At 40.4% G+C, this 15,517-nt stretch overlaps 1 protein-coding gene across 6 annotated transcripts in view; it reads right to left on the bottom strand.

Annotated features, from left to right (window-relative positions):
* LOC149749144 (uncharacterized) overlaps positions 1-15,517 on the bottom strand; it is a 164,423-nt gene that overhangs the window by 110,403 nt on the left and 38,503 nt on the right. Inside the window, exon 4 of one of the 6 annotated variants that reach the window (XM_089911860.1) lies at positions 1-15,517. This exon is cut by the window's left edge and continues 15,120 nt beyond it. The exons of the other annotated variants lie outside the window; for them this stretch is intronic. The gene's annotated coding sequence lies outside the window, so the exon portion shown is untranslated. 6 annotated transcript variants of the gene reach the window in all.

The following is a 15,517-nucleotide window of genomic DNA, read 5'->3' as shown; positions in this document are numbered from 1 at the left end:
AAACCTCAGAGCCCTCAGCCACCCTAAGACAGACCTGGTCTGATCACTCAACAAATGCTTATATCAGGAGCTGTAAAACAGGAAAATAACTTTGGGAAACCATAATAAAGAGGCATAAGTTATAAATTCCATAAAATGAACCGAAGTTCATGCAAGGGTAGAAGAGGGAAATTACCATGTAATTACTAGAGGGAGTAAACAAGGGAGAGGAAAGGGACTAAGGTTTAGAAAGATTCTACAGAGGAAGCATTTGACCTGGGTCTTGAAGAATGTGCAACAATGATTTGCAGCTTCTTATCTGCCCTAAGAGAGGTGAGGAATAGACCCATTTCCAACATTAAAAAGAGCTGTCACTGTAACGGTGACTACAATAGAACCAGGTTTACTAGGAAGAGAGTGGCATTAATGGCTTGAAAACAAATTCATCCACTCACTCACTCACTAATCCCTACACACTCATCATATACAGAGTCACTAATGCAAGGAAAACAGACTATCGAAAAGGCACACATACATGAGCACAGAATTACAAGCTGCGTGGCTAGGAATAAAAGATGAAAATTTATATTGTGAAAATATTCAAATGTAGGATAGCCTAAGCTTTCAAAACAAAGTGTTGTTCATTTTTCTCAGGTGCAGGAAATGTCTAGTCCTGTAGAATTCCTGGGTCTTGCAGAAAAGGTAGGGGGATGGAGCAGGAAGGAAACTTTTTTTTTTTTTTTTTGCGGTACGCAGGCCTCTCACTGTTGTGGCCTCTCCCATTGCGGAGCACAGGCTCCGGACGCGCAAGCTCAGCGGCCATGGCCCACGGGCCCAGCCGCTCCGCGGCACGTGGGATCTTCCCGGACCCGGGCACGAACCCGTGTCTCCTGCATCGGCAGGTAGACTCTCAACCACTGCGCCACCAGGGAAACCGGGAAACTTTTTTTTCTCTTCTCATTTTCAAGTTCCTTACAGCATATGTCATAGGAACTACTCTCTCAAGACAGGATCCAGCCACACATCTAATGCCATCCCAAGGCAAATGTACATGGCTTTCAGTTAATTTGATATTTGGTATTGTCTGTGTTCCCTTCCACAAGACCAGGGAAGTTTCCCTAAAATGAAACCAAATGAAAGCAAACAAAATTCTCCATATTCTTAGAAGGTATCAACAACTCTTTCTTGACTACAGGAAGAGTCCCAAATTCCTGAGCTTGGCTCTTAAACCCATCCAATAATCTGATCAGACCCTTATCTTTATCTCCTAATTTGTAGAGACAACTCTCCTGACCGCTCCTCAATTGTATTCTCTCCTCTCCATCCGCATATTTATTTTTTTCTTTTTTACCTAAATAATACCCATTCTTTAAGTTCCAACCCATGCCCCTCCTCCTGTGACAAGGTCAGCTACTGTCCTGAACCTTACATAGAAAGAGAGGGTAAAGCCTAGGGAGGGTTGGTTCCCGGAAGAGTGAAATGCTTCTTGAGAAGAGCTTTCACTTCATGAACAGCAGAGGTCTGGGCCCTCTTCCCATGTCTCACCAGTGTCCCAGGTTATGGCAGGGCCTCTCAGAGGTGGGTGTGCATAGGTACCTCGCATACTGAGCAAAAGGCCCGATGGAATAGAGCAAGAAAAGACTTCGGGACTGTGGGTAATGGATCCCCTGACCTTCAAGGGGCCACAGAGCAAGTCAGCGATGACCATGAAAAACTAAGACCAGAAGTCGTCTTCAGAGTTCCTGCACTTCTTCAAATAGAGAGGGCTCCTTAAAATGATTGAAGATGGTTTTCCCCACACATTCTGTTGGGTAGGGGCTAAACCTATTAAAGCTGATTTTAAAAAATTAAGAAATACGAGATTTGTCACACCTGAGGGCAACAGAGCACATTCATAACTTTGTTCTATTTGGTTTCTCTTATTCTTTTAAAGTAGATTCCTCTCTTCATCTTGAATACAAAATGTTTCCCATTTCTATGGTACAGTCTGTGATATGTAAATCGCCACACAGCCAAATCAGATAGCAAGGCAAAGGTTACTGGGTGTGTCATTATGCTGAGGACGCTATTACTCAAAGATAAATGAAAAGCACCGGTAGGCTCAGTAGAAGGAAAGCGGCAGGAATGAAACTGGTATGAATCTCTCAGTTCCTTCCTCTGATGTCATCCTGTACATCTTTATGGTTCGTCAGTCCCCTGTCTGACTGTCTTCAGTCAATTCTGCTGTACAGCAATGGCCAAGTTCTTTAGTATATATCAGAAGATTTTGATAGTAAGTGGCAGGTGGGAGATACCTTAATTACTACGACTTAATTATAAAGTGCCATGTGACTATGAAAGCAAGACTTAACCCAACTCTCTTGAATGTTTAAACAGTTAGTTAGCAAACACCAAAACACTTTTTGTATTTCCAACGAGAGTGCCACTCTCTGCCCCCAGCCACACTGACTCTCACCTTGCATGAAAACTTCAGTGTACCCCACACACATTCTGAAAGCAGAATTGATCAGCCTTGAAGTTAGGTGGCCATACTCCTCCAGGAACGAGGGATGCAGAGTGGGTGAGGGGCCGGGATCTAGCCTCCGTTACTGAAGGTGTTGTATCAGACAGCTGAGTTAGTGCAAGAGTAACGGGGCCTATGCAAACTTGTAACCAGCCATGTATGTTGAATGCCGCTCATCCATCAAGGGAAAATTATTTCAACCAAACTCTCTGCTATAAATATTTTCCCAGATTTATTGAGGAATAACTGACAAATAAAATTGTATATATTAAAAGTATACAACATGGTGATTTGATATACTTTGTGAAATGATTATCACAATCAAGTTATTTAATATATCCATCACTTCACATGGTTAACTCGTGTGTGTGTGTGTGTGTGTGTGTGTGTGTGTGTGATGGAAATGCTTAGGATCTAATCTGAGCAAATTTCAAGTATATACTAGTCACCATGCTGTACCTTAGCTCCTCAGAACTTATAACTGAAAGTTTGTACCCTTTGACCTATATCGCCTCATTTCTCCTCATTTCTCCTACCTCCTAGACCCTGGCAATCACCATTCTACTCTGTGTTTCTGTGAGATTGATGCTTTTTTCTTTACTTTTTTTTTTTAGATTCCACATATACATGATACCACACAGTATTTGTCTTTCTCTAACTGGCTCATTTCCCTTAGCATAATGACCTCCAGGTTCATCTATGTTGTCACAAATGTCAGTATTTCCTTCTTTTTAGGGGCTTCATAATATTCCATTTTGTGTGTGTGTGTATATACATATATACATACATCTATATACACACACACACTAGATTTTCTTTATCCATTCATCTGTCAAAAGACATAGGTTGTTTCCATATCTTGGCTATTGTGAATAATGCTGCCATGAACATGGAAATGAAGATATCCTGTTTTCATTTCTTTTGGATATATACCCAGAAATGGGATTGCTGGATCATAGGGTAGTTCTATTTTTAATTTTTTGAGGAACCACTACACTGTTTTCCACAATGACTGTATCATTCTGAGATTTTGAGAATGATATTTAAGCTAAGTGCTATAGACTAAATGATTGTGTGTCCCTCCCACCCCAAATTATGTGTGGAAGCCTTAATCCCCAATGTGATGGTATTTGGAGGTGGGGGCCTTTGGGAGATAATTAGGTTTAGATGAGGTTATAGAGTCTCCACGATGGGATTAATGCCCTTATAAAAAGGGGAAGAGACCAGAGCCCTCCTTCCTTTTGCTAGGTGAGAACACATCAAGAAAGCAAGCCTCTGCAAACAAAGGCTCTCACCAGACAGCAAATCTGTTGGCACCTTGATCTTCAACTTTACAGCCTCCAGAGCGCTGAGAAATAAATGTTTCTTGTTTAATCCACCCAGGCTATGCATTTTACTATAACAGCCCAAGCTGAATAAGATACTAGGTAACTCCCTCTGGATGGCTGTTGTTTCTTCCTAGGGTCTTTCAGATGCCATCCCTAAGGTACAGAGGTTACTTATACATGCACTCAGATAACACTGTTTATACTGAAATAATTTTAAATTACAGACTATAAAATATTAGGGTGTTGTTTTCTGTGTACTCTTTGCCAATAATTGTTAATATACACAAAACTGATAAGTTATAACTAGGATAAATATCTATTTTAAAGATGAGAAAACTGAAGCACAGAAATCTATTTACTAATTTTGTGACAATTCTAAGCCTTAGATTTTTCATTTGTATAATATGGTCATTGTGATAAATACAAATGATAAGAGATGCAAACTTCTTTTCTCAGTGCCAGGCATTCAGGAAGCATTCAATGAATTATAATTTCAACATTCTAAATGAAATATAAATGAATTTTTGAGCCCTCACTTTAATATCTGAGAGTATTGCCTCTAGGCAGTAATAGAATTTTACTCTTATACAAAAGTTTAGAAATCATTTAAGACCAATTCCTCCAAGAAAGAAGCTTAAAGAAGTTTTTTACTTTCCTGAGATAGCACAGAAAATCTTACTATAGCTAAAGCCTGACAAGGGTCTAATATTGGCTGATAAAACAGGACTAGCACATTTATGAATTATATCCTCTTTATGTTTTATCTAGCATAACTATACTCCATGTACGACATCCCAAGAATGTTCTATCCCCCATACCTGTGTTTCTTAGAAGCCATCCAAAGCATCTTACTATAGCAGCTTGTTCATTTCTCTCTGGCTATTTTCATTATCCTCCTTTTGGTGTTATGTCAGGAGATACAGGACGTCATTCTAGAGGGTTGCCTTGTGGCTCTATCTCTGGCTTTAGTCCACAACTTTCAGTCCTGGCCCAATGCCAGGTTACTTCTATACTGATGCACCAGCTGGCAGGAAACCAAAGTGTTTCTAGCCCTGGGGACTACAAGAGACAAAATGAAATGGGGATGGCAGTATAGAAACCCAAAGTCAAAGGCTCCCTTCCAACTCTTAGCCCAAGATTCAATTTAGAAGGAATATGTGCAATCATGCCAGTAGACACTGGGAATTTTACAGAGTATGCTGAGTAATTTCTGGCCTTTCCATAATTTCTGGCATGAACAATGCATTAAAAGAATACTAAATTGGGCTTCCCTGGTGGCGCAGTGGTTGGGAGTCCGCCTGCCGATGCAGGGGACACGGGTTCGTGCCCCGGTCCGGGAAGATCCCACATGCCGCGGAGTGGCTGGGCCCGTGAGCCATGGCCACTGAGCCTGCGCGTCCGGAGCCTGTGCTCCGCAACGGGAGAGGCCACAACAGTGAGAGGCCCGCACACCGCAAAAAAAAAAAAAAAGAATACTAAATCATCAATGATTATTTTCCCATTTCTAAAACTCTAAAATCCAAACTATTTTTCCTTATAGTCTTAGATTTGAAATGGATATTAGAGGTTTTAATACAGTCTCCCAAACAACATCAACTTTTTATAACACTCCCCTCAGGTGGCAGCCAGCTACATTGTTTGACAGATCCAGTTATTAAAAAGTCCTTACTTTCATTCAATAAAATCTGCCTCTCTATAACTTTCAGGTGCTGGTCAGAAAACCAATCCTAAGACCACAGCATTCCAAAGTCGGCAAGCGGGAATTCCCTGGCAGTCCAATGGTTAGCACTCCGCGCTTTCACTGCCGTGGGCCCAGTTTCAATACCTGGTCAGGGAACTAAGATTCTGCAAGCTGCACAGTGAGGCCAAAATTAAAAAAAAAGAAAAAAAAGAAAAAAAAAACACGTTGGCAAGAATCTCAAGACTGTTCTGCTCTCTAGAATGTCCACAATCAAATTAAATCTCCTTATCACATTACAACCCATATTAGTCAGCTTTTTCTGGATAACCAATCATCTCCAACATCCTGAACAACAAATATTTATTATCTCTCAACTGAGTAATTCTTCCACTGGCTGGCTCAGATGTGGCTGGATGGTCTAGAGTGGCCTGATTCACACGTCTGGCAGTTGTCAGGCTGTTGGTCCTAGAGGTGACCTCAGCTGGGACAGTTTGTCTTTGCTCCACATGGTATTTCATCCTCTAGTAGCCACTCTGGGCTTCTTCACATCATTATTTCAGGGTTCCAAAGAACAATACTTTTTCAGCCTCTGATGCACGATGTTTGCTAATATCCTTTTGGCCAAAGCAAATCACATGAGTGTACTGGGCTAGAGAACTAAGTTCATGTCCTTCCCAGAACCTCTTATTCGGAAACAGGATTACTGCAGTTGTAATTAAGTTAAAGTGAGGTCACACTGGAATAGGGTGGAGCTTTGACCAACAGGACTTGTATCTTCATAAGAAGAAAAGAAGAAACATAGAAACACACAGGGAGAATGCTGTGTGATGACCGAAGGGGACCAAGGATTACCATCAACATCAGAAGCTAAGAGAAAGGTATGGAACAGATTCTCCCCTGGAGCCTTCAGAGAGAGCATGGCCCTGCCAACACCTTGATTTCAGACTTCTAGCCTCCAAAACCATGAGAGAAAAAGTTTCTGTTATTTTAAGCCACCCAGTTTGTGGTAGTTTGTTATGGCAGCCCTAGGAAATGAATACACATGGCCAAGCGGAGATTCAAGGGACAGAGAAAAAAACATCACCACTACTTCTACTAAAAAGAAGAAGAGAAACGTCACTTTGCAAGGTGACACGCACAGGGATGGGAAGAATCTGCAGCCACATCTTCAATTTACCAGAAAGCCCTTCAAGGATACGACACTTATATCCCCTTCTTTGACATCCTTTCCAGGATAATTCCACCCAGTTCCTACAACAAGGTCTCAAAACTCCTTCCATGTAGGCTCCTTTCCTGTTGTATTACAAATTTGTCCATATCCCTCTTAAAAGGTAGGGTGATGATTTTACTGTACACTCCGGATGTTTTCTTTTGAGCAGCACTACTGAGTTCCGTATTAGTTAGGCTGTGTCTGGCTGCAAGTAATAGAAAAATGTGACTAACAGGGGCTTGAAATATAATACTCCTCACTGTTTGGCTTAACAAGAAGTCTGGAGACAGCTGGTGCCAAGTTTGGTAAATCCAGAACGTCAGGGGTTATGTCAAAATCTCTGAAATTCTCTTAATCTCCCCTGAATGGCTGCAAGAGGTCTGCCTTAGCTCTGAATATCATATTTCCATGTGGCCATGTCCCAAGTGGGGCAAAGGAGTGGACAGAGGAATGAGAGAGAAGTTTCCTGACTTGTCTTTGTCATGTCGCCAGGAATGAAATATTTCTCAGAAGTCTCTCAGAAAATTTTCCCAGTCTCTCTGGCTAGAACTGAGCCATATAGCTAGTCCTTGCTCCATAGAGGGTTTGAGAGCAAGTTCCTGCTTTGTCAGCTCTACTGGGGGCACCAGTAAGGGAGAAAGCCATTGGGAATGGCTGTTGGGTATAGTTCTTGGGCAGCCAACCAAGAGTGTCAGACACACCTCCTCAGAAACACATGACATTTTGAAGCAGGCATATGAATGTGGTCACTTTTATGTAAGGGATTTTTAGAGATCACAAAAATTTCCACCAACTCTTTAAATTAGCAAGTAATGTACTCATCATATAGGATAGGGATTAGAGAACAGGAATTAAGCATGAGGGCTCTAAAGTCAGACTATCTGGGCTCAAACCCCAGCTTTTAATTTACCAGGTAAGTGACCATGGGTAAATGACTTAACTTCTCTATGTCTTAGGTTCTGCATCTTAAAAATAAAAATAGAACCTACTCTTAGGGTCGCAAAGATTAAATGTATTACACTTGTTACAATGTCTGGCACGTAGTAAATATTCAACAAATATTAGTCATTACTATTATCCCTATGTCCACTCCAACTGTAGGATAAGGTAAGGACCAGATATGAAACAAAGAACAATGATGTTAGTGTACATATATTTACATTAAAAACCTACAAGAACACACAAGAAACTACTAAAAGTCATTACCTTTGGTAGGGAGACAGAGACTTTTTAGTGAATACTTTTATATATTCCAATTATGAGAATATATATTATCTACTCAAAAAATATTTCAAGTCCCCATTATGTATTTAAATCAATTAAGTCATGATTTCACGAAATCATAAGATGAAACATTTTCCCAGATGTTAACAGTAGTTACCTTTGGTGACGTGAGTTAAGGATTTTATTTACATATCTTTACATTTCTGGAACTCTTCTGTGGAAGGTAGCATAATGCCCCCTGCCCCCCAACTGAAAGATGTCTGTGTCTGAAATGCTGGAATCCATGAATATGTTAGGTTACATGACAAAAAAAGAATTAAGGTTGCAGATGGAATTAAGGTGGCTAGTATTTGACATTAAGTAAGGAGATTCTCCTGAATTATCAGTGGACTCCTTAAATGTGGAAGGGGGAAGCTGAAGACTCAGAGCCAATGTGATGTTGATAGGGACAGAGTAAAGGGACCAAGTAGGTCATTAAATAGTTAATCCCACTAAGGGATCATAAGTAAAGAAAAAAGTATGGGAGACCCCTGTAAGTTAATGATCACTCAAGAAAGCAGGCCTGCCTACCAACAAAACCATGCAACAGAAGCATGAGACATGCCCCAAAATAATAAAACAGTGGTGAAATGGGACCCACATCCTGACCAGTGAGGTCAGTAAGTTAATGATCCCTAGGACATGCTCTTCTGTGCACACTAAAAATAAAAATATAAGGAAAAGGTGACATTACACTGAAACCTGAGATGATTTACCATTTTTAGCATATGTTACCACCTTTTTGCTCATTTCCATTGCGCTATGACAGTCCCAGTTTGACCATGTAGGGACAAGAAAACTCCCCTACCCAACAAGGAGGAGGAACTGATGATGGAAGCTTGACATCTGCTCAAGAATAAGGAAGCAGGTGATCTTCTCCTCCTCCCCACTTTGCCTTTGATTATAAAACTGTAGCTCACCAAGTTCACAGGGCAGCACCCTCCTGCCCACCCTCTTGTAAACCTCACAAGCATCCTATTCTAGTAAATCACTTCTTTTCTATCACTTTGCCTCTCACTGAATTCTTTCTGCACTTAGACATAAAGAACCAGGGCTCCTGGGAGCCCCCTGAGACACATTTCTGTGGTTTCGATGCCATTTGAGAAAGACTCAACTGGCCATTGCTGGTGGGGAAAATGGCAGGGGACAATGAACAAAGGAGTACAGGCAGCCTACAGAAACCAGGAAAGGCAAGAAAATGGATTCTGCCCAAGAACCTCCAGAAAGGAATGCAGCCCTTCCATTTCCTGGATTTTAGCCCGGTGAGGCCCATTTTGGACCTCAAATCTCCAGAATTTAAGGTAGTAAGTTTGTACTAAGCCACTAAGTTTACGGTAATTTGTTACAGCAGCAATAGGAAACTAGCATATATGTCTCCAGTGTTTAAATGAGAATGTATCATTTTAAAAATCAGAAATAAATAAAATTTAAAGATTTTATATATACAAACTGGAAAGGGGACCAGAGGACTAAATAACATTTCCTTAATGTATACATGGGATGACACACACCATTAGCTTGTAATTGCTCAGAGACATGGCCCTAAGGCACCCACGCAATCCTCAAAAGGCACAAAGAGGCCAAGAGTGTGCTCTCACATGCCCGGTATTGATAGCTTTCACTCTACCCATTCCCTACTCCTTCATAGACTGCTCCACAGCCAGCAGGCATGCTGTATCTACCTAGTCTTCAACAGAAGTGCAGATTTTACAAAAAATAGGAAAATCAAACTGTAAAAAGGAAAGACACATTGAAAAGACTGCTGATACAACATCATTGTTTGAACAATAGGAAATGTTCTAAGACACCAGATAGAAATCTGTTTTTAATGTGATATACTTAGTTTTCCAGAGAACAGAAAATTGCCCGTTATAGATGCATTGTCATGATGACAACTGGAAAAAGAACAAAATTGCAGCAAATTCCTTTGTTTTCATTGTACCTTTCAAACCTAGAGACCTAAAAAAGCTTTACACTGTAGTAGCTTGATGTTTTCTTTTTCCTTTTTTAAAATTTACTTTATTGAAGCATAGTTGATTTATAATGTTATGTTAATTTCTGCTGAACAGCAAAGTGATTCAGTTACACATATCATACATTCTTCTTCATATTCTTTTCCATTATGGTTTATCACAGGATATTGAATGTAGTTCCTTTCCTGTGCTATACAGTATGATTTTTTTTAAAGGTGGAAAGTAAAAGCAGTTGGAAAATCTTCTTTAGAGAACAGAGGGAAGCAGCTCTTATAAGTGTTAAACTTTTTCTTAAACTGTTTATTTCCTTCCTGATTATGAAAATAATATACACTTATGGTAGAAAATTTATAGAATACAGAAAAATACATAGGAGAAAATACTAATCATTCATATTCAAAGGAAATCATTGCTAAAATCTTTCTCATATTTTCTCCAATTTTATAGCATTTTTCATAGTAAAGCTATAATAACAGAGTATACACAATTTTGATTTTTTGTTAACATTATAACAATAGCCTTTAATACTGAATACAAAATTGTAGTATCACCATTTTTATATTGCATAATTTTCATATTTGCAGATGTACCAAAATATATTTACACCTCCCCTAAAGTTGAATAATTAGGTTGATTATAACTGTACATACTGACAAATAATGCTGTAACCAACAGCTTTATATGTAGATTTTTCTACATTAAGAATTGTTTCTTTAGGATCAACAGAAGTGGAATAAAATAGCTTAGGATTGGAATAGCTAAGTTGAAATGTAAGAATATTTTTGAAAATTTAATACGAATTGCTAAAATTCTTCCTAAAGATGTATATGTTGATCTTCAAGCAGTACTTGAGACTGTATCACCAACTCTCACCAGCTGAGTATTACTTTTAAATCTTTGTAACTTTGATAAACAGAAGATAATATTTCCCTATATTTATTTTAAGTTATTTTTTAGTTAGGTTAAACACTTTCCTCACTTTTTATTTGTATGTCTTCTTTTGTAAATTTTCTAGTCACGTCATTCGTCAATTAGTTTTTTAGGGTTAATTTATTTAGAAGAGTTTACAGCAGTGGGCCAGAGATACTGAGCAAATGACAAAATCAAATAGTTTATTATGGGGTTAGTTTCAGATCAGATACACCCAGGGAGCATCCTCTCTGACAGCAAGAAATGGTAACCACATAAATGCTGTCACAACCCTGTTCTCTGCCTCCAGGGATGCCCTTCCAAACATCACCCCAACACTGGATGTCTGTACTCATAAAAAATGCCTAGTGAATGGCAAGCCATAAATTACCTGTCTGAACTTTCCTAAAAATTCTTACTTTCAGGAGCAAGTTGGTGGTTCCAAGGAAGTCCAGACATACCTTATCTAAGAGATCTCTAATAGAAGGAAAAGGAGGTACGCAGAGCAGGGCCAAGAACACCCTATAGGAACGAGAAGGCTCCCCAATCTATTGCATGGCCATGAGGATGACTCCCTTTAAAAAAGACGGGGGGGGGGCGGTCCCTAAGAGCTACCACCATGGGAGGAAGAGTCAATCAATGAGTTTCATCAGTTATTTGTTGTCAAGAATATGAATCACAAATGGATTTGCCCTAATGATATTTTTAGAGTGGCTTCATATAATTTTCATGAATACTTTGTATATTGACTCTTCACCCTGTTAACAGCTTTGTTTGGTTTAAGAACAATGTAACAAGCACCTGGGTTTGAGGGAGTTTTGGTTTGTTTATTTTGGGGTTGTTTTTTTTTTTGTTTGGTTGTTGTGGTTTTGATTTTGGTGGTTTTTTTGCTTGGGAATAGCTAAATAAATAAAATAAAGTAGATGGCTTCATAAAAATAGAACTCAACATGGAATTACAGCTTCAGGGAGGCAGGGATGGGGGAGGGGTGTGGAGAGTTCTGGGTGGATTTTCAGGTCAAAATCTCATCCACTTGAGAATTAAAAGAAAAAAAAATGTATATCATGAAAAAGGAGAGAGGGTCCCTTATTGAGCAAGATCCCCTATTGGTAGTTTTACATGGTATCTACTCCCTGAGGCCTCCACTTGGCAACTTAGAATGATATATGTGCAGCGAAACACTACTTTTTTTAGAACGCTTTAAAAATGTAAAAATTTGTGTCAGATAGAGACCATGTATATTATTTTAGGTTACTTTGGTTTCATCTAAAACAGAACGCCACTAAAAATGGCTTAAACAATAAGGGTATTCTTTTTGTTTGTTTGTTTGTTTTTTGTTTTGCGATACGCGGGCCTCTCACTGCTGTGGCCTCTCCCGTCGCGGAGCACAGGCTCCGGACGTGCAGGCTCAGCGGCCATGGCTCACGGGCCCAGCCGCTCCGCGGCACGTGGGATCCTCCCGGACTGGGACACAAACCCGTGTCCCCTGCATCGGCAGGCGGCCCCTCAACCACTGCGCCACCACGGAAGCCCCAATAAGGGTATTCTTATCTCAAATAAAGTAGAAAATTAGGTTGGTCCAGGGTGATTAATTCAGTGGGTCAACAATGACTGGACTCCAGTTGGAATTTCTGTGATTTTTGGAGCTGTTTTCTTAGGGTTTTCAGATAACTGCCATGACCCCAAATATCATGTCTTCAAACAAAAATGTCCAATAAGACATTTGACCAGGGAAGGAAATATTTCCCAGAAGCCTGCAGCAGAATTTACCTTAAAATGGATTGGTCAGAATTGGTCACAAACCCCAACCTCAACCATTAGCAAAGGGGAACAGGATTAGTAAAATTGTCTTAAACCAACCATGATTTGCCCCGGACTGGATTTATAATCCCCAACACCTAGACAAAATCTGGGCTCTGTAGGCAAGGAAGTGGTGGCAGAATGGTTCACGTGTTAGCAACCAAGAGTCTGCCACAGCCCATCTTATTCAATCTATGTTTCCCCAGGATCTAGTGAAATACAAAGCAAATATTTGTAGCTAAAGCAAATATTTGTAGCTAAGTTAATAAATGCAAGTAAATTGGAATACCTTTATAAAATATCACAAGAACATTACCTGTACCAAGATGACTCAAGAATTATGAAATATCCTGTTTTAGTAGAATACTAAAAGGTAACACTCAACAAAATTAATGTATAGTTATTTCCTTGAATGAAGAAATACCTTAAATTTGACATCAGAATACTTTGAAATTAAAATGAATAAATAAACACTAGTAAATTGTACTGGTTTGACAAATTGGAGGAGATTAAGTTGGAGGAAACGTTTATAAGGAAATACTCAAAATTGTGCCACACGATCTTTACCGATTACCTTTAAAATGGCACCAGTAATGGATGCTGCTTTTCTATTTTCATAAAATTAAGCTACCTAAATAGCATCTAGTTAACGAAGAAAAGATGACTAGGTTCACTACCTATTCAGCTGATTCCCATCTCTATGCTCCCATGATCATAACTGTTTCACATTACACCATAATTTATCCTATAAATCAGCCTCCTTCCCTCCTTTCTTAGGGCAGAGACAGGTCCTATTCAGTTCTGTACTCCCAGGAGCGTGGAGTAGATACCCTGTAAAGTATTTGCCCAAGACCCAGTCACCAATATCTACTAAGTGGCTTGTTCTGTGTTTCACAATATTTCTGTCCCAGTTATGAAGTAACTCTCTCTGGGCTCCAAACCTTCCCTTTCTTATACCCTGCTCTGCCACCTGGACTGGGCCCCGCCAAGAGGGAAACCAGAGGGAGGCAGCAAGGCTGGAGGAGGAAGAAGAGGCTCGCTCTTTCCTACCTGCTTCCTATTCCTATGAGCATCACCCCAGTGTTTCTTCACCCTGAGGGCAGTTCTTTCTTGAAGTAGCAGCTGAGCCCAGTTGGCATTTTTTTCCCAACACTTGAAGGGCCAGCTTGATCAAATCCCACCCCGTCCCGAGACTCTCACCCCATCCCTGAGACTCTTCAGCCAGGCAGCACCGCTTCCTCAGGCCCCCCTCCAAGCTCAGAAATATCAGAACTAGCTTAGCAGCAACGCTTCCTCAGAGGTCTGAGTTTCAGCTCTCCAGGTTGTGTCTTCAGACACTCTGAATTTTAGTAACTCCAGCCTCTGTCCTTTGTCCCATCAGCCTTAGCTGCTTCCTGCAATTGCTACCTCCCGAACACCTCAGAATTCTCTTGTGGCCCTTTCTGTTACCTAGTTAACAACTTTTATACCTTGTTAGCAATTCTTTATATGGACCCCGTTCAAAGCCCTTGGTCCTTGACTGATTTACACGTTCCCCCACTGAAATAATCCATGGCGTTACACACATACACCAAATGAACTAATATATCGGTGCCCCATTCTGGGAAACTATTGTTTGATACCATTTTTTGAGGAATTCTGGAGCTTAGTGGCGCTGGGGGGAGGAGAGGAGAAAGACCATCTAGGGGCCCTCTCAGTCTTTTCACTGCTGCTCTAAACTGGCCCAAAGTTGCGTCAGCAAAGTGAAATCCCTGCAGTTAACCTGGGCCTCTTCCTGAGAAGGTGACTGAGCAGCTACCTATCAGTATGTAAACATACCCCTTGGGGTTTTCCCACTCTTCTAACTCAAGGGCCTTATTCAGGCACCCCTTCCATTAAAATGCCATAGCCCCACAAAAGGAACTCCATCTTCGCACTTCTCTCTCTCTCCCTCTTGCTACAATTACCGTGATGTTTTACCATCCCTTAGGGTTTGATGCCCTAGGCAGCTGCTCAGTTTCTCTGCTCCCTGATGCAGTTCTGCAGTTAGGCATATGAGCTATATTGTTCTCCAGAAAGTAGGACCTCAACCTTTTATATTTCTGAGAATTTTACCTAAAAACGAACTTCAAAAAACAACAGGCATACTGAATCATAATAACTAACACTGAGCCCTAGGCAGTGAGGCAAGTAATAAGCATGCGTAATCTCATAGAATACAATAATGAGGAAGGTACTGTTTTTAGCCCCACTTTCCACATAAGAAATCAAGGCATATAGTGGTCCTGTCATTTGCTCATCTTTTTTACATCAGGATCTAATCCCGGGCCTTCTGGCTCTTAACCTCTCTACTATAGACTGATTCTCATACCAGACCTTGACAGTGGACAGCTCTGTTCCAGAGTCCTCACAATTCTCTGGAGAGTAAATGCAATCCAAGGCTTCCATTTCTTTCATTGTTTTGGTTCAAAATCTTCAGAAATGGCCTATGAGTACTAAATAGTCTGAAAATGAACTGCTTTCAAGAAAACTTTATTCAGCACCAGCATAATGATGGACTTTTAAACTAGATGCACACAATTTGTTTGGCTTTAAGCAGCTAGCTCCATGGGGAGTCCATGACAGGCTTTTATGACAAGCCAGTTCTTAAGGAGAATGATACAGAGGTTACGACAAATAAACACATAATTGCACAAGGCAAATACCGAAAATAAGTGTAATAGGTTCAGCAATGCCTCTCCATGAGGGCCACAGTGCATGCAGACTTCATGGAGGCAGCAAGGCTGGACGGTGCCCATTAGCTGACGCAGAGGAGGTGAAGAGGTGAAGCGCTGGCGTTGTTCCACTTGTATCAAGTCAGACTCCGAGTACAGTATAGAATATTATCTGAGC

The sequence above is a fragment of the Delphinapterus leucas genome, chromosome 5, assembly GCF_059928025.1.
Source record: "Delphinapterus leucas isolate spDelLeu-1000000601 "Yukka" chromosome 5, BTC_Dleu_Yukka2, whole genome shotgun sequence".
Classification (NCBI taxonomy): Eukaryota; Metazoa; Chordata; class Mammalia; order Artiodactyla; family Monodontidae; genus Delphinapterus; species Delphinapterus leucas.
Note: the sequence above shows the minus strand (reverse complement) of the source record. Positions and strands in the feature narration are given on the sequence as shown.